A 19,105-nucleotide genomic window follows, 5' to 3' on the forward strand; every position below is an offset into this window, starting at 1 on the left:
GGTACCTGCCCTTGCCTTTTCCTCTTGGGCCACAGCCTCCTAGACAACAGATAACCTCCTGATTCCTTACGCAACTGGAAAAGGGCATGGAAGAAGCAGCAGAAACACCGACCTCCCCTCCTTCCTGACTTGGTGTAGTTTGGGGTCTTGTAGTGGGTGCTACTGGCCCACCCCTAGTCTAGCCCTGATGGGAACAGAGGGTAACCGCAGCCACAAAGCCCAGCAGGGAGAGGAACAGAGCTGCCTTTAGGTCTTCAGGGGCCAGCACACCAATCTAGAAAAGCAGGCAAGATTATGGGGCCTAGTTAACAATCCTGCCTGGATGACTATCTTTCCTCAGCAATTGGTCTGAGCTATAAGCGGATCAAGAAGTAATAAAAAGAGACTGCTGAAAATGCTGGAAAGTCTAGTCATCTGGGTTATTCCAGTAAAAGGCCAAATAGTATTAAAATTTTTAACACCTGAGAATACCCTCATATTGAAAAAAAACCCTTGGGACATGTTAATAATGATGCTCAGGCTGTTTGGATGCAGACAGTATTCGAGATGCTTTACAGATGTTAATGCAATGATCCTTACCAACTCTGTAGCGGGGTAAACACTACTGTACTATTATTTATCCCCAGATATCAGAAAGGATGGCTGGAGCAGTAGTTCTCAAAGTATGGTCCCCGTATCAGCAGCATCACCTTTACCTGGGAACTCATTAGACATGCGAATTCTCTGGAACCAACCCAGATTTGCTGAATCAGAAACTCAGGGCAGTGAGACGCAGCACTCGGTATTTTAGCAAGCCCTCTGGGGGATTCTAACGCATGCCCAAACTTGAGAACCACTAAGCTAGATCTGCGGTGGTAACAAAAACTCCCTGCGCTCAGTGGCTTAAAACAGTAAAGGAATAAGTCTCCCTCGTGCTACCTGTCCACTGTGGGTGGCAGGAGGCCTTTGCTCATCACAGCACTCAGGCACCCTTTGGAAATGGTCCTGAAGGCTTAGAACAAAGGAAGAAACGTGCAAGAAACTCTACTAACACTTGGTAAGAACAGAGTCCGTGGTATTTGAACGAGATCCTGCCCCATCCCCACCCCCAGCTCAGCAGGATGGAAATTCCCCTCTAGGCTGCTGCAGCCCAGCACACAGAGGTCCCTTCCCTTCAGCTCCAAGGCAGGGGTCATCTTCCCAGAACAGGCAGGAAGTCAGCATTCGTCAGCCTGCCCCCAGCTACTTGCTGCTGAGGCATTGTAAGTGTTGCCGAGAAATGGGGGCTCCCTATTCTGCCCAGCACCCACTCTACCAGGGGCATGGCACCACTCAGAACACTGGGCCCCCATCCCTTGCCCTGGCTTTCTAGGAAGAGGTTCCATCCTGCGAGAGGCAAGCCAAGAAGGCCTGAGGCTATAGCCTTTCTCCTCCACTGAGCACTCAGCTCCTAAAGGAGGGGTGCCATTCAGAGAGAAGCACACCCTTGTCCCTAGTCCCAGCTCCAGAGTCATGGCACAGAGATTTTGCCCAGAGGGAGAGGCAGGCTGTAGAACAGAGAGCTCCCAATCTCTTCTCAAAGGAATCGACTTCATTTGCAGCAAAGTGTGGAGAAGTTCAAGCCCAGAGGTGCCCTCAGAAACACTGCAGGCTGTGGTGGCAGGCAGTTGGGAGGAGACTGGTAGATTCATTGGAGATGTAGGCTAGTTAGTTTGTCAGAGAGAACCAGGGAAAGAGACAGCTGTAAGGAGCCCTTCTGGGGTCAAAACAGATCTCAAACACTGACCTCAGGAACCGTCCCTTCAAAGGAGTCTAGATTTGATTGGATTAGCCTGGGAACAATATATGCCATGATGAAAACAGTGGTGCAACTAACTAGCAATTAGTGGCGCTTAACAGATGTGTTTGGTCAGGGAAAGAGAGAGTCAAAGAGAGCCCTGCCGAAACCACTGTCATTCCAGGGTGACTGTGGCCACAACCACCAAGCCTGCGCTCTCCGAGGAGCGACATCAGAGGCTACACATTAAGGGGAGAGGGTAGAATAGACTTTACTCAATAATCCGCCAAGTCACTAAACCAATAAATAAGCAGATAACAACAATGCCCCAGGGGAGGGACACCATACTGAGTTGCTACAATATATTATCTAAAATGTCCAGTTTCCAACAAAAAATATGAGACATACAAAGAAATGGGAAAGTATGACTCATACACAGGAAAAAGGCAAGTAATGGAAACTGCCTATGAGAATGACCAGATGTTGGATTTAACAGACAAAACTTCAAAGTAGCCATTATAAATATGTTCAAAGAACTAAAGGAAACCATGATAAAAAAAGTAAAGGAAGCTATGATGGGAAAGCTGCATCAAATAGAGAATATCACTAAAGAGATAGAAATTATAGGGGCTTCCCTGGTGGCTCAGTGGTTGAGAGTCCGCCTGCCGATGCAGGGGATGTGGGTTCGTGCCCCGGTCCGGGAAGATCCCACATGCCGTGGAGCGGCTGGGCCCATAAGCCATGGCCGCTGAGCCTGCGCGTCCGGAGCCTGTGCTCCGCAGCGGGAGAGGCCACAACAGTGAGAGGTCTGCGTACCGCAAAAACAAAACAAAACAAAAAAAGAAATAGAAATTATAAAAAGAACTAAATGGAAATTCCGAAGTTGAAAAGTACCATATCTAAAACGAAAAGTTCAGTAGAGAAGCACAACAGTAGATTTGCTCTGTAAGGAGAATTAGTGAACTTGAAGATAGATTAGAGATTAAGCAGTCTGAAGAGCACAGATAAAAAAAGAATGAAGAAAAATGAACAGAGAAAGGCTTTCACTTGAGTTCAATAATATAACAGCCTTAGAAAAAGAGTCAGTCAGCATCCCATCTTTTTCTCTTCTCCAGAATATTTTGTTCATGATTTGTATTTTATGTTCCTTGAATATCTGTAAGAACGCACCTAAAGAGTCACCTAAACCTAGTGTTCTATTTTTGAAGCTGTGAAACTACCAGTTCAATTTATTTCATTATTATAGGTCTATCGAGCCTTTCTATTTCTTCAGGCATCAGTTTTGCCTCTAATTTTCGGCTATTATGAATAATGTTGCTATAAATATTTATGTACACATTTTTGTGTGAACATGTTTTCAATTCTCTTGGTAATACACCTAAGAGTGGAATTTCCAGATCACAGGGTAACTCTATGTTTAACTGTTACCGCAGAAGCTGCCCCATTTTACATTCCCATACAGCCATATATGAGGGTCCAGTTTCTCCACAGCCTTTTATTATTATTTTCATTCTTTCTTTAAAAAAAAATCATAGCCATCCTAACTGGTATGAAGCAGTTTTGTGATTTTGGTTTGCATTTCCCTTATGACTAATGATGTTGAACATATTGTCATGTGCTTATTGGCCATTTGTATGTCTTCTTGGAGAAATATCCATTGAGATCCTTTGCCTATTTTTTTTTTGAATTTTTAAAAAATATTTATTTAATTAATTAATTATTTTGGCTGTGCCGGGTCTTAGTTGCGGCACGTGGGATCTTTGTTGCGGCATGCGGGATCTTTAGTTGCGGGATCAAGGCATGCAGGATCTTTTTAGTTGCAGCATGTGGGCTTCTTAGTTGCAGCATGTGGGCTTGTTAGTTGCAGCATGCGAACTCTTAGTTGCAGCATGTGGGATCTAGCTCCCTGACCAGGGATCAAACCCAGTACCCCTGCATTGGGAGCGTAGTGTCTTATCTACTGGACCACCAGGGAAGTCCCCATCCTTTGCCTGTTTTTAATTGGGTTGTTGGTTTAGTTATTGCTGAGTTTTTTTTTGTTTTTTTTTTTGGCCCTGCTGTGTGGCTTGTGGGATGTTAGTTCCCTGACCAGGGACTGAACCCGGGCCACAGCCATGAAAGTGCCGAGTCCTAACCACTGGACCACCAGAGAATTCCCTAGAGTCCTTTATATATTCCTGATACTAGTCCTTTATCAGAGATATGACTTGTAAATATTTTCTCCCATTCTATTGGTTATCTTTTCACTTTCTTGATGGTACCCTTTGAAGCACAAAAGTCTTTAATTTTGATAAAGTCCAGTTTATCTATTTTTTTTTTCTTTTGTTGCTCATGCTTTCGGTGTCGTTCTTTTTTTTTTTTTGTGGTACGTGGGCCTCTCACTGTTGTGGCATCTCCCGTTGCGGAGCACAGGCTCCGGACGCGCAGGCTCAGCGGCCATGGCCCACGGGCCCAGCTGCTCCATGGCATGTGGGATCTTCCCGGACCGGGGCACAAACCCGTGTCCCCTGCATCGGCAGGCGGACTCTCAACCACTGCGCCACCAGGGAAGCCCTCGGTGTCATTCTTAGAAACCATTGCCAAATACAAGGTCGTGAAGATTTATCCATTTTTTAAAAAAAAAATATTTATTTATTTGGCTGTGTCAGGTCTTAGTTGTGGCACACGGGATCTTCATTGCAGCACACGGGCTTCTCTCTAGTTGTGGCGCTCGGGCTCCAGAGCATGCAGGCTCAGTAGTTGCAGCATTCAGGCTCTCTAGTTGTGGCGCACAGGCTCCATAGTGCGCGAGCTCAGTAGTTGTGGTGCGCAGTCTCTCTAATTGTGGCGCAGGCTTAGTTGCCCTTTAGCATGTGGGATCTTAGTCCCCTAATCAGGGGTCGAACCTGCATCCCCAGCATTGGAAGGTGGATTCTTAACCACTGGACCACCAGGGACGTCTTATCCATGTTTTCTTATCATTTTATCATTTTAGTTCTTACATTTTGAGTTATTTTGACTGATTTTTGTTTGCTGAACCCCTCTTGCATTTCTAGGATAAATCCCACTTGGTCATGGTGTATAATCTTTTTCATATGCTGCTAGATTCAGTTTGCTTGTATTTTATTGAGAATTTTTTCATTTATATTCATAAAAGATATTAGTTTGCAGTTTTCTTTTCTTGTATGACTTTGACTTTGATATCAGAGTAATAGAACAAATTGGGGACTTCAAACCCATGGATTATTCAGAAGTATGCTGTTTTATTTCCAAGTGTTTGAATAATTTCCTGTTATCGTTTTGTAATTGACATCTAGTTTAAGTCCACTATGATTATATTTTGTATGGTTTCATTTCTTTTATATTTGTAAAGGTTAGTTTTACCACCCTGGGTATAGTCTATCCTGGTGAATATTCCACAGGCACCTGAAAAGAATGTGTATTCTACCATTGTTGGGTAGAGTGTTTTATAAATGTCAATTAGATCCAGTTGGTTGATGGTATTGTTCAATTCTTCAATAGCCTTTCTGATTTCCTGTCTACCAGTACTATTACTTTCTGAGAGAAAACTGCTAACGATAATTGTGAATTTGTTTATTTCTCCTTTCATTTCTGACAGCCTTTGCTCCATGTATTTTGAAGCTCTATTTTTGGGTGCATACACTTTTTGGATTGCTATGTCTTCTTGGTAAATTGACCCTTGTAATCCTTTGCTCTAAATACTTTGTCTGGCTATATAATAATAATTAATATAGCCACTCCAGCTTTCTTTTGAATGTTTTCTTCATGGTAAATCTTTTTTCATTCTTCTACTTTTCGCCTATTTATATCATTATATTTGAAGTAAGTTTCTTGCAGACAGCATTATAGTTAGGTCTTTTTTTTTAACTTATAAACTATTTCTTTTATATTTTTATTATTATTTTAAAAAATATTTACTTATTTGGCTGCGCTGGGTCTTAGTTGAAGCATGCGGGATCTTCGTTGCCATGTGTGGGATCTTTTAGTTGCAGCATGCAAGGTCTTTAGTTGCGGTATGCGGGATCCTTAGCTGTGGCATGCAAACTCTTAGTTGCGGCACATGGGATCTAGTTCCCTGACCAGGGATCAAACCCGGGTCCCCTGCATTGGGAGCGTGGAGTCTTAACCACTGGACCACCAGGGAAGTCCCAGTCTTGTTTTGTTTTTAATGTCATTACTGATCTGTTTGGATTTAGATCTACTATTTTATTAATTTTTTTTCCTTGTTTCTCTATTTCCCCTTTCCTGTCTTCTTTTAGGTTATTTTAATGTTTTTTAGTATTTCATTTTAATTTATCTATTGTGTTTTTGACTATTATCTTTTTGTATCATTTTCAAGTGTGCTCTAGGGAGCACAGTATACATACTTAACTTTTCAAGTCTACTTAGCATCAATATTTTACCACTTCAAGTGGAATGTAGAAAACTTTCCACAGTATATGTCCTTTTAACCTCCCCATTTACATAATGGTTGTCATATATCACATTGACATACATTGGAAATCCCACCAAATAATGTCATAATTTTTGCTTTCAACCATCATAGTTGTAAAAACTTAAGAATAGTTTGTTGCATTTGCCCAGATGTTTACCATTTCTGTCGCTTTTCCCAATCTTGATATTTCAATTTCCTTCTGGCACTATTTCCCTTCTGTCTGAAAAACTTCCTTTAGTATTTCTTTTTGAGTAGGTATGCTGGGAATGAATTCTTTTAGTTCTCCTTCATCTGAAAATGTCTTCATTTCACCCTAATTCCTGAAGGATATTCTCACTGGATACAGAATATGGGTTGACAGTTCTTTTCTTTCCACACTTTAAAAATGTCGTTCTACATCCTTCTGGCCCCCGTGGTTTCTAATGAGAAATCCACAGTCATTTGAATTGTTATTCTTTAAAAATGAATGTTTTTTTCTGGCTTCTTTCATAATTTCTTCCCTGTCTTTTGTTTTCAGCAGTTTAATCAGAATGTGTCTGGTTGTGAATCTCTTTGGGTTTATCCTCTTTGTAGCTTACTGAGCTTATTGAATTTGTAGGCTTATGTCTTTTGCCAAGTTTGGAAACTGTCCAGCCAGTATTTCTTCAAATATGGTCTGTTCACATTTTGCTGCTTTATTTTATGGGGGAGCTGGGGTGGAGAATGCTGCTCCATATTATAGGCCGCCTTATCTGGAAACAGAAAGTGTTTTATTAATATTAATATGGATATACCACTCTTTGGATTAAAATTTGCCTAATAAGTATTTCCTATTCCATTACTTCCAGTATTCCTGTATTCTGATATTTATGTTTTTTTTTTTTTTTTTGTGGTTCAAGGCAACATGTATCTAGCACATACACAACATAGGGACAAGGAAACATTTAGTAAGGGTAAGGCGGGGCTTGGCCCAACATGCTGGCAGAAACCCCACAGAGGCCAGCGGGAGTGGGTAAGGCTGTTTAGTGTCTTCGGTGCTGCAGCTTAAGACATGCTGCCTTGTGCCACAGAGCATCTGGAAAGAAGATGTAGGAGAGTGACCACATCAGGCAGTAAAAAGCAGTTAGCGACAATGGAGACAAAAACACCATGATGACACCTCCCAGATAGACCATTTTTTTCCAGTTCTCAGACTCCAGGATTTCGTCATGTGGGTAGTAGCTCTGGTCCATCATGAATAGAATCATGAATGAGGCCATGCAAGAGAGAATGAATGTGTTGCCTTTGGTCAGGAGGGAGGTGGAGGCCAAAACACAGGAAGCATAGGGGCAGGGTAGACCCTTGTATGTGAAGGGAACGCCTGATGTGGAGCAGATGTTGAGGTGTCTGGTCATTGCCCCGATAGCCATGTCTAATAGAAAGCTGACCAAAAGCATCCAGGAGGCACAGGGGGACTTCTTGCAGAAACTGCAGAAGATGGAGAAGAGCCCCAGGATCATGTTGGCCACGGACAAGGCACTGGCAACATCCTTCGAGGAAAATTCATTCATCTGGGCGTGGCTGTGCTCTTTGGTCAGGAAGAAACTGGTGTGCTGACCTGGGGACCAGACATTCTTAGATGGGGTGGGGGCCCGCACTCCTTCCCCGCTTCCTGGGCGGTGGAGAGGGGCCAGCCCAGGAGAGGGGGAGCTGCGCCGTCCCAAGCCTCTCACCACCCACCCTTGGCTCGATATTTATGTTTTTTGCTTTTGTTTAATTATTTCATTTGACATGCTCCTTTAATCTATACATTTTGTCCATTTATTATTTCTTGTGATCAGTTCTATATTTTGGACTGTGTTATTTATCTTCCTTTTCCTTTATTTCCTTTTCTCCTTTATTGTTTTCCGTTAGCTTGGTTACATTTTCTGTATTCTTTTCTTCCCACTCCCTGCTCCACATATCACTTTGGAAGTTATACATCCTATTTCATTCCCTTTGTAGGTTACCCTTGAATTTTTAATTTGTATACTTGAACTAACAATGTCTGCAGCCTATGTCTACCCTTTTAACTAATACAAGGAACTTAGTCACCATTGGTGGCCAATACTTTAATTACATCTTTTTATACCCCCAAATTGGCTACTGTTGTCATCATTAGATTTACTCACATTCGCTCACTTGTATTTGTATTTTTGTTTATCGTTGCTGCTTTCTTAACACCACTTCTTCCTGGGTTATGATATATACCATATATAGGAGATATGTGTACAATACAAAGGATATATAGGACACATACTTTTATATAGATATATAGTCAGTCCATAAAATGTCTGTTAGTAGTAAAATCTCTCAGTCTTTACAAAAAATAACCTTATTTTTATCCTTGCTCTTCAATAATAATTTAGCTAAAGAATTTCTAGATACACTCTTATTTTCTCTTAGCAACTTGAAGATACTCTTTTCTTAAATTAATTAATTATTCATTTTTGGCTGCGTTGGGTGTTTGTTGCCGCGTGCGGGCTTTCTCTAGTTGCGGTGAGCGGGGGCTACTCCTCGTTGCGGTGTGCGGGCTTCTCATTGTGGTGGCTTCTCTTGTTGTGGAGCATGGGCTCTAGGAGCGCGGGCTTCAGTAGTTGTGGCACGCAGGCTCTAGAGCACAGGCTCAGTAGTTGTGGCACATGGCTTAGTTGCTCCGTGGCATGTGGGATCTTCCCGGACCAGGGCTCAAACCCGTCTCCCCTTCGTCAGCAGGCGGATTCTTAACCACTGCGCCACCAGGGAAGTCCGTGGAGATGCTCTTTAACACAGTCTTCAGGCTTCTAATGTTGCCATTAGCAAATCTCCTGGCAGCGTCATTGTCATTCCTTTGAAGGTATCTGTCTTTTCTCTCTGGTTGCCTTTAAGATCTTCTTTATGGTGTCTGGCAGTTTCACAGGGATGTATATAGTTCTGAATTTATTCGTCTTACTGGAACCAGGGCTTTCTGAAACTGAGGATTTATATTTTTCACAAAAACTGGCATTTTGTAGACACTATCTCTTCGAATATGTCGTCTCCACCATCTGCCTATTCTCTTCCCCATGGAACTCCTGTTAGATGTGTGTCAGACCTTCTCATTCTATTCATGCCTCTTACGCTCTCTGGATCAGTAAGCTTTTGTTGTATAACAAATCATCCCCAGATGCACTAGCTTAAAATAACAACCGTTTTTTCAGCTCATGATTCTGGGCATCACCAACTTAGGCTAGGCTCAGTTGGGTGGTTCTTATGGTCTTGGCTGAGCTCACTCATGCATATATGGTCAGTTAAGGACTGGCTGGTCTGGGATGGCCTCAGTTGGGATGGCACTTCTTTGCTCCACACTGTCCCTCATCTTCCAGCAGGCTACTCTGGGTTTATTCATTAAGGGTTTTAAGAGAATGAACGGAAGTGCCCAAGGCCTCTTGAGGCCAAAGCTCAGAACCAGCATCACTTCCACCACATTTTATTGGTCAAATGAAGTTGCAAACGCAGCCTAGATTAACAGGGTGGAGGAAAAGACTCCGCTTCTTGATGATAGGGGCTGCAGCTGCAAAATCACATGGAGGAAACTGGAATGCTATAAAATTAAGAAAGTGATACTGTACCTCTGTATTTGTGTCATTTTCCTCTCATGTTTTTTTTTACTACTTTCTTTATCGCTTTAAACATACTTATTTTGGACTTCCCTGGCGGTTCAGTGGTTAAGACTCCATGCTTCCACTCCAGGGGACACGGGTTCGATCCCTGGTGGGGGAACTAAGATCCCGCATGCTCTGTGGCACGGCCAAATAAATAAATAAATAAAAATAAAAACATATTTATAGTCTATCAGATTGGGTGCTTAATCTTGCTGTTTTTGTATCTCCAGACTTTTGACTGGGGTTGAGTTTTCTTCTGTGCACTATCAACTCATCTTCATCAGGGCTTTATCTGTGGGAGTGCTGTGTGACCTCAGCTGAGGACCTGTTCTTTTAGAGCAAGTTTTGTATTTGTTTCTGTTAAGTAACCCACAGATATTACTAAGCCTGGGACCAATATTTATGTTAATCTCTCAGTTATAGGTTAACAGGTGGAGTCACGTTGAATCTAAGACCTGTGTGAGCACTGGCTCTTGGTTCACAAACTCTCAGGAGGCATTTAAAAAATTCTACCAGCCACGCTGAGACAGACAAATTTCCTTCTTGTCCTTTTGTGCCTAAAGGTCTTGTGTTTTTTTTTTCCTTTCACTTTTGCACATTATTTCACTGAAGGTATAGCCCCAGACAGTCCCAGCTTTAGTTGGAGTCTCTGTTTCAAACCCCACTTTGCGTAGATCCAAGGCATTACCTTCTCTGGATGACAACCTGCCCCCATTTTCTGCCTGTGCCCTCAAGGTTCCCTCATCCCCCTAGTAGGGCAGCTGTGGTCAGTTTACCTTTGTTACCCTCTTCATTTCTAGCTCTTGGAGATCTCCTTTTGGTTCTTAATTTCTTGGATTTGAAAGGAAACTGTTGGTGGTGGTTTTTTGTTTTAGTTTTAGCTGAACTTTCCTAGGTGTTTACAGCAGGATAGTTTTCAGGTTATATAATCTACTGTATTGCTCAAAACACAAGTCCAAATACAAACACAAATTATTTTTTTTTTAAGAACTGGAATCAAAATTTCCTGGCTGTCAAAGCAGGTAGAAGATCTGCAGAACACAGTTTGAAAACCACTGAAACAGAAGGGCGAACCCAGGCTTCTTGCCACCTGCTTCCACAATGCTGGCCCTCACACCCTTCATGTTCTGGGACTTGGGGTAAGTTACTTAGCTTCTCTGAGCCTTTTGTTTCTCTTCTGTATGGATGACCATACCTAACTCCCAGAACCTGGGAACATGCATGGAAAGCCCTGGCCCTGCGATGCTTGAGGTGGGAGTCTCTCCAAATGGCAGTCTTCGGTATAATCTAGAACGTTGCCTCAGGCGTAACACCCCTCTGCCCAGCCAGGTGAATGGAGGGCTGGCTGGAGGCAGGTTTCCAGGCATTGTTGCAGGCTGTTCTGAGCTTCCTCACAGACAGGAGTACAGAGTAAAGTCTCCCCAGGCAGAACCCCGGTCCCAGCGGTCCTGTTGCTCCTTTGCATCCATTTCTGGGAGGACAGCCCGTGCTGGCCACACCTGACCACAGTGCTTTCCAACCAGACCTGGGCAGGGACCCCTTGAGAAGGCCCCCCACCCCCTCCCCACAGACCTCAGCTTCCAAACACCTCATTCATCCTAGGGGTCGGGGGTGGGCTGTGGGCGGTGGTGGAGAAGGATCCCCGTCCTCTTGCCCCAGACCCCGGGGCCGGGATGGGGGACACCCCAGCGGAAGCGGCGACCCCCAGGGAGGCCCCTGCACAGGAAGAAAGGCATTTCTGTCTCGCTCTGAATCCGCCTCGGGTTTCGCACTTCCCTTCCCCGGGACAATCCCGACCTTCACCGTGAAGGAACTTTTGCAAACACACACACGCACATGTATTTTTGGAAGAAGGGGAAGAATTCCAAGAGAACCTCTGCTCGGTTAAAAATGAAGTGAAGATTATATTAAGAATGAAAGGCGAGCGGGGCCGCTCAGGCGCAGACAGAGGGCCCTTTCATCGGCCGGGCCGCGCGCCGCGGGCAGCTGCCAACACAACCGCGGGCGGAACAGACCCTGCGGAGCCGCCGGCCGCTGCCAGGCCGCGTCCCCGCCGCTCGCGGGCTGGCGCCGCTCCCCGTTTCCGCTCTGCTGACGCACCGAAATCGCCGGGCGGCGGGGACGCCGGGGCCGCGGGGAGAGCGCCGGAGGCTGGGCCGGGCCGGGCTGCGGGGCGCGGTTCCTGGCCGAGCGTCACCTGAGCGCCCGGAGCGCCCAGGTGGGGCCCGGAGTTTCCCATCCGCGCGCTTCGGTCCACACCACTGCCTGCCTCCCCTCGCTGGGGCCGCCCCTCTGCCCCGGGCCGCTGCGCGTCCTCAGCCCAGCCCCCAGCGCATCGTGGGTGCTCACTGGGCTCCAGGCAGCCTCCTCCGTGAAGCCCGCCTGGATCATCCCTGCGCTGGACTCCGACGGGCCGTACCTGGTCCTTCCTCGAGACCCCTGTTAGGCCCAAGCAGAGTCTGCAAGCCTCCTGCAGCCCCTCACCCAGTGCGAACCTCTCCCATCCCCAAAGGTGTCCGTGGGGCGAAGAGAGGGTCCATGCCTGACGCCGGCCCCAGACGTGGCTGCTGAGTGTTCCCCATACAAATCTCTCCCTGGAGGATGGGCAGCCTAATGGTTTGCTAACCCAGGACCATTACTCCCATTAATAATTATTAATTAATGGTTGTGAAAGCCATTCAACCTGACCTGTTAAATGGGCACAGCCAAGTCATCCTTCCCTACTTCTCAGGACTTGTGTGAGGCTGAGGAAAAAGTCTGAGGAGAGGTAAGGACGGCTTGGGAACTGCAGGGTGCCCGGGCCTTTCTCTATGAGACAGGCACTCCTGGCCACTGCCCAGATCTGCCCTACTCATGCCTCCGCCGAGGCACTGCTTCCCACCCCCTCGCAGGAGGATTAATCACGCTGTTCAGAAGCTCCAGGACTCCCGGGAGCGGGAGAGGTTCCGTCAGCCCACAGCCTGGCCCCCGGGCGTCTTCCTTCCCAGTCCCACCTCATCACTTGGCTCCCACCCCAATGCCAGAGGAGGGCGCTGGTCCTGTTGGCCAATCAAAGAACACCACCCACCTGCCTGATTGGTTCCGGGATGAGCAGTGACCCACCCTACGGAAATCAAAGCTTCCCTGTGAAGGCGGGCAGTGAGGCTCTGGGTCTTGGTGCCTGAAAGGAGTGAGCTTGAGGCTGCTAGGGGTTCCCCAATGCCTAGAGGAAAGCAGAGGTGAGAGATGCGGTGGGTGAGGGGGCGAGAAAGACGAAAACCCAGAGAGACACCAACGGAGACACAGACGTCATCCTGGGTCGGCAGGACCCAGCTGTGCTGCAGACAGAGCCACCCCGGGCCACCCATGACAATGACCAATCCATTCTCTTTCGGTTTGGGCCCGAGTAAGTTGGGTTTCTGTCAGCTGGAGTTGAGAGTCCCACCTAATATCCTCACCACACCTGAACAGTAAAACCTGAGCCCTTGCACTTGGTACTTGTGACCTTCGCAATGTCCAACCCGCTTCCCTTTCTGGCCTTGGGCTGCCTTTGCCCGTCCAGCACCTTACCACTTACGAAGGATTTTCACAAGCGTGATTGGAGGCGATCCTGACCACAACGCAGGTGTTGGATAAGGAAGCTGAAGCCTCAGGGTTAAGTGCCGTATCCAGAGTCACAGAGGCATAATGTGGACCAATTCCAGCCTAGTTGTCTCTGACCACAGCCAGTCTCCCAGCCACCGCAGCCAGCCTCCCTCTCCCCTCCTAAGCCCTCCCTCCCACCCGCTCCTAAACCCCACACTCGGGTGTCTCCACAGTGCAGTGGCTGTGGTCCCCCCCTCCCCTGCCTCTGCTGCTGACCTCTGTCCTTCACAGCTCAGTGTGTGTCCGCCTCCCCTCCCCCTCCTCTGAGCCTGCAGTCTGCACCAGTCATTTGGCGTTTGTGCTTCCGATGCTGTGGGCTGGGTTGCTGTATCCCCACCTTGCTCCCCAATGCACAGAGTCAGGGCTAAAGGCAGGAGCCTGTCCCATGCGGCTCTAGGTGTGCCTTTTGAATACTGAGGGGGCAGAAACCACAGGATGTGACAATGGATGAGATTTGGGAAGTGAGGACGGGAGAGGAGAGTCAAATACGGTGACCCCTTTGGTTTGTTTCTGGCTTGGGTGTGATCATTAACTAAATTCAGAAACGTGAGAGGACGCCCGGGTTACCCAGAAGAGACCAGGGAGGGGAGGTCTCAAGGCCCCTGGGGATACAGCACAGAGGTTCCAGAGAGGACAGGGCTGGAGGAAGAGGTTCAGGAGGCTCAGAGGTAAAGGTGGAGGCTGAGCGCCTTGGGAGTGGATGCGTTCACCCGAGAGGAACTCATTCATGTGGGAGAGGAGATGATCAAGGACAGAATCCCAACATTTGCGGGACTGGCAGAGGAGGGGGGCTAGGTGGGGGGAGCGCAGTGGGGAGAGAAGAGGAGGAAGGTCAATGAAGAAGACAGAACAAGGAGAGTGCTTTGTGAAAGCTACATGAGAAGGTGCTTTAATAAAGGACTGCTCCAAAGTGGCAAGTGATTTCAGAGGTCCATGGGAAGACTTCTTTCCAGGAGGAAGGTGCCCCCTGGGACTAGTTCCAGAATGTATAAAGAAGTCTTTCAATTCAACAATGAAAGGACGAATGATCTAATTAAAAAATGGTCAAAGGATCTAAATAGACATTTCTCCAAAGAAGATATACAAGTGGCTAGTAAGCACATGAAAAGATGCTTGACTTCAGCTGTTCTCAGGGAAATACAAATCAAAACCACAATGAGATACCAGTTCACACCCACTAGAATAGCTATAAAACCACTACTAGTATGACTACTACTACTGCTACTACTGCTACAACCCCAAAATAACAAGTGTTGGCGAAGACGTGGAGAAATCAGAACCCTCATACGTGGCTGGTGGCATGTAAAATGGTGCAGTTCCTGTGGAGAACAGCATGACTGTTCCTTAAGAAATGACATGTGGAATTACCACATGACCCAGCAATTCCATTCCTAGGTATGTACCCAAAATAACCAAGAAGTGGAAACAAAGCAAATGTCTACCACCTAATGAATGGATAAACAAAAGGTGGTGTGTACATACAATTGTATATTATTCAGCCATAAAAAGGAGTATTGATACACAGTACAACATGGCCGAACCTTGGAAACATTCTGCTAAAGTGAAAAAAGCCCGAGACAAAAGGCCACATATTGTATGATTCCATTTATGTGAAACGTCCAGCACAGATAAATCCAGAGGTGGAAAGGAGATTGGTGGCTGTCAGGGCCTGAGAGAAGAGAGTGGAGTGTGATTGCTGATGCGTATGGCCTTTTCTTCTGGGGTAATCAAAATATTCTTGAACTAGATACGGTGATGGTTGTACGACCTGCGAACATGCTTTTTTTTAAAAAAAAAAAAACATTTAATTATGTAACTTTAAAGAGTGATATTCACAGTATGTGAATTATGTCTCATTTTTTTAAAAGAGGAGGAATATGTGAAGACATCCTCTTGTACAAGTTGTTAACTCTCCTGGAAGGATAACGAGGAAATTGCCAACAGTGAAGGGACCAGGAATGGGGCAGAGGGCGAGGATGGGAGGAAGGGCACTTGTACATCAATTCTGAGTCATGGGAATGGATTACATTTTTCAAGAAGTAAATAAATAGAACAAAATAAATGGCTGTGGGTGAAAGGAGGAGGTAGGATTGAAGGAGTCTTTTTTAGGAGGGAGAGACTGGGCCATGTTTGGAGGCAGAAGGGGAGAAGAAGCCTGTGTGTCACAAACAGAGGAGGCTGATGAACCGCTGAGGCCCGGATCGACAGCACAGAAAGGGGCAAGGGGTGGGCATTTCCCCCACCCCTAACTCCTGCCCCGAGGACCCTGGGGAGGAGGTGAGGGGGGCAAAGATACAGAAGTAGGGGTGAGGGGAAAGGGGGGTCTTATTTCATGCCCAATGATGTTTATTGGCTCTGTGGAGGAAGAGGCCAGGTCACTGGGCCTGGAGATAGGAGAAGGGGGTGCTGGAGGGGAAGAAGGGGCATGAGCATCAAGGGCAAGGTTAGGAAGGGCTCCCTCACGGAATCCAGAAAGGAACCAGTGACGCAGGAAAGGGCTGCTGAGTAATTCTGAGGTTGGAAATCCACCTCGGTGATTTTCACATCCATTCCATGGAGCTTGAGTAAGGCTCTTTGTGTGCCGGGACACTGTGCTATTGATGGCGGGCAGCTATCGGCTGTGGCCAAGCAGGGGTCAGCCCACCTAAGCGTCTGCTTTAGACTCCAAACGCCACCGCACGGGGTGGGGCAAGTGGGCCTTGCGGGGGTTTAGGAGAAACGGGGGTGGAGGCGCCAGCCCTAGCAGAGGGGCACAGCATGGGTGGTGCCCGGGGAGTGACCCTTGGGCTGGGGAGCCACGCCATCTCTGGGGTGGGGACTGAACTGGGTAGTTCAGAGTGGCTGACATCGTCGTGACCTTCAGTCCTCCTAGTCAACTGCACATTTTCCAACAACTGTTCACAATTAAGTTGGAAACCCTCACCGCATTTCCAGCCAACTAGTTGCTGTCTGCTGTTGGCTCCTAGGGCTCCCCTGACACCGAAGATGCCATCAGGTTTGGCTTTCACAACCACCACGGAGGGAGATAGCCCTGTTGTTAAGGTGTCCGTGTGCCCGCGGCCCTTCTCTGGGTCGATGATCGTCTCCAGATCTGCAGCCTGCAGACCTGCCCGGGGTTCTGGGGTCCCACGGCCCCCACTTGCCCCACCAGCGCTTGCCCTGCCCTCTTTAGCAGTCGCTGCCGCCCATGGCTCATGCTGAGTTCACAGTCTTCTTGTCTGACCCGGGTTCGTCTTTATTTTCCATCAAGGGTCCTTGAACCAGATTTCCTCAACACAGCCAGCCAAGGCAGACGTCATTTCAAGCCACCTATTCTGCATTGTCTTTGACTTGTCCATAAGGATTTCATGAGGTATGTGAACATAGCTTATAAGTGAGCTCTATTTATTCCTTCAACAAACTGGGGCTCCTGTCTCTCTGACTGTGCAGGGGAATGGAGGACCACAGTCAGGTGACATCCTGTCCCTGTCCTGGAGGAGCTCACAGCCTTGGGGAAGTCAGGCCAGACCATCCAGTTACTGTGGGGTGTTGGGAACCAAGGCCCTGGGCATCTCGGAGGCAGCTATGTCAGGGTGGTCAGGGAAGGCTGCCTGGAGGAGGGGACGTTTAAGTTTTTTTTTTTTCTTTCCAGGTTTATGCATGTATTTATAACTATCTTATACGTGTGGTTTTTGTATAAAGAAATTAAAATAATTTTTTAAAATATGAGAAATGTTTTAATACCAAGAAAAGAGGAAGCTTTATGATTTTATTTGCCAGACTGGGGGCAGAGAAGTTCACTCTTGTGCTGAATGGCCCCTTTCCCATGATTGTTGGGATGACTGACAGTTTGCTGGGGACACGTGTCCTGCCTCTTTGTGAGCCCTGGAGGCTTCCACTCAGGATCCTGTCTTAAGTTAAGCTTTGGAAGAGGAATGGAAATGTGGTCTGGTCTGAGAGCAACACATGGGGAGGTACAAGGGGTGGAATGGTGTGAACATTTAGGAACCGCAGGTGGCTCAGCGTGGCTGGAAGGCAGGGAGCCTGGCAGGGAATGGCTGGAGATAGGCCAGGCCTCCTATGCTAAATTAGAGAGTTTGAACTTTATCTTAAAGGCTACTGGGAGCAACTGAAGCATTTAAGCCGGAGCAGGATGGGGCTAGCAGGTGGAGGAGGGATGGAGTCTAGGACTGGGGAGGCTAGGGGGAAAGGTGTCCAGTGATCAAGGAGAGAGGTCGTTACATCTGAGCCAGGAAGGGCAGAGAGATGGAGAGTTAAGGGCTGATACAAGGGACACTATGGAGGCAAAACCCTCAGCTTTGGGATGACGCTGAGCGGGAGGAGGGAGGGCAGCAGGGCCCCTGAGGGTCTGGCTCAGGGCTGGGGCAGGGGGGCGCAGCAGTGTGAGGAAAATGACTTTCACTGCCTTGTGTGAGGGTGTGGAGATATACTCTGTATGTGCGGAGGTCTCATGAGTCATGCAGGAGTCCCTCCAACACAAGCCACAGCAGTATGAGTTTGGCCAGCCTGTTCCTGATGAACAGATGATGACGCTGGCATATCTCCGCTTACTTATCCATCTCGCAATTTACCTCGAGGTTCTCAGAAACCAGCTTAGATTTTGCATCAGGAATTTGGATTCAGGTTCCACTGGCATCCAGTGAGCACCTGTCACAGTTGCTGCACAAACACCGAGTCACTAGGCAGGAGAAAGTGTGGGGCTCTTTCTGGGGCCACGTGACCCTTTTCCTGGAGTCCATCTTTTCCAAAGTGGCCGTTTGTCTGGAGTCTGTCTCCTGGGGCTGTTCTTATTTCCTGACGTTTCTCAAAGAGCAGCCACAGTGCCCCCGCCCCGCCCCCCCCCAAGTCAGTTCCCGTTGTGGATGGTGAATTTTCTGGGTCTGACATTGCTTCTCCCTAGAAGGGTGTTTCTCTTTCTGTCTGAGTGGTCAGGGAGGACGAGCTCAGCAGGAGGGAGCTGGTAAAGGGGGCAGGACGGGGACACAGAGATCGGACTCAAGTGCTGCCCCACCTGCAGCTGCGCTTTTAGTGTGAAGGGCTGTGAATTAAGAAAATCACATTTGGGGCTTCCCTGATGGCGCAGTGGTTGAGAGTCTGCCTGCCGATGCAGGGGACGCGGGTTTGTGTCCCGGTCTGGGAAGATCCCACATGCCGCGGAGTGGCTGGGCCCGTGAGCCATGGCCGCTGAGCCTGCGCGTTGGAGCCTGTGCGTCGGAGCCTGTGTTCCGCAACAGTGAGAGGCCAGCTCACCGCAAAAAAAGAAAATCACATTTGTAAGAAAGATAACATATTTTTTGGTTTATTACAATATTTATATCACCTTCTTATCTATCTTCTGGCATTTCCGTCTCTTTCTAGAATGTTTGCCTCCTAGGCCAAAAACACGAGTGCCCCGTGTGCAAACACACAGGCTTTTTTGCTTCACTGATGCTTTGGATTAAGTCTGACTCCTCACTGTTATGATGTCATTGTCATGACCGGGTTGACCAAAGCGATTAGAGAGGTCAAGGTAAGCTTCTTAATGAGGTCAGGAGACAAGGAGCCAAGTAAAGGGCCCAGCCCTTCCCTGCAGCCAGCCTGGCTCCTGAGCCAGAGAGAGAGCGCGAGCGCGCGAGAAGGGTGTGATTTCTCAGCCTGACACTAACACAGCTCTCCGTGGTCCATCCCGTC

The 19,105-nt window shown here is 47.4% G+C and overlaps 1 pseudogene; it reads right to left on the minus strand.

Moving 5' to 3' along the window:
• Positions 1 to 7,192: 7,192 nt before the first annotated feature.
• LOC112401106 (transmembrane protein 269-like) lies at positions 7,193 to 7,797 on the minus strand (annotated as a pseudogene).
• Between the last annotated feature and the right edge of the window lie 11,308 nt (positions 7,798 to 19,105).

Source organism: Neophocaena asiaeorientalis, unplaced genomic scaffold (assembly GCF_003031525.2).
Source record: "Neophocaena asiaeorientalis asiaeorientalis breed wild unplaced genomic scaffold, Neophocaena_asiaeorientalis_V1.1 scaffold607, whole genome shotgun sequence".
Classification (NCBI taxonomy): Eukaryota; Metazoa; Chordata; class Mammalia; order Artiodactyla; family Phocoenidae; genus Neophocaena; species Neophocaena asiaeorientalis.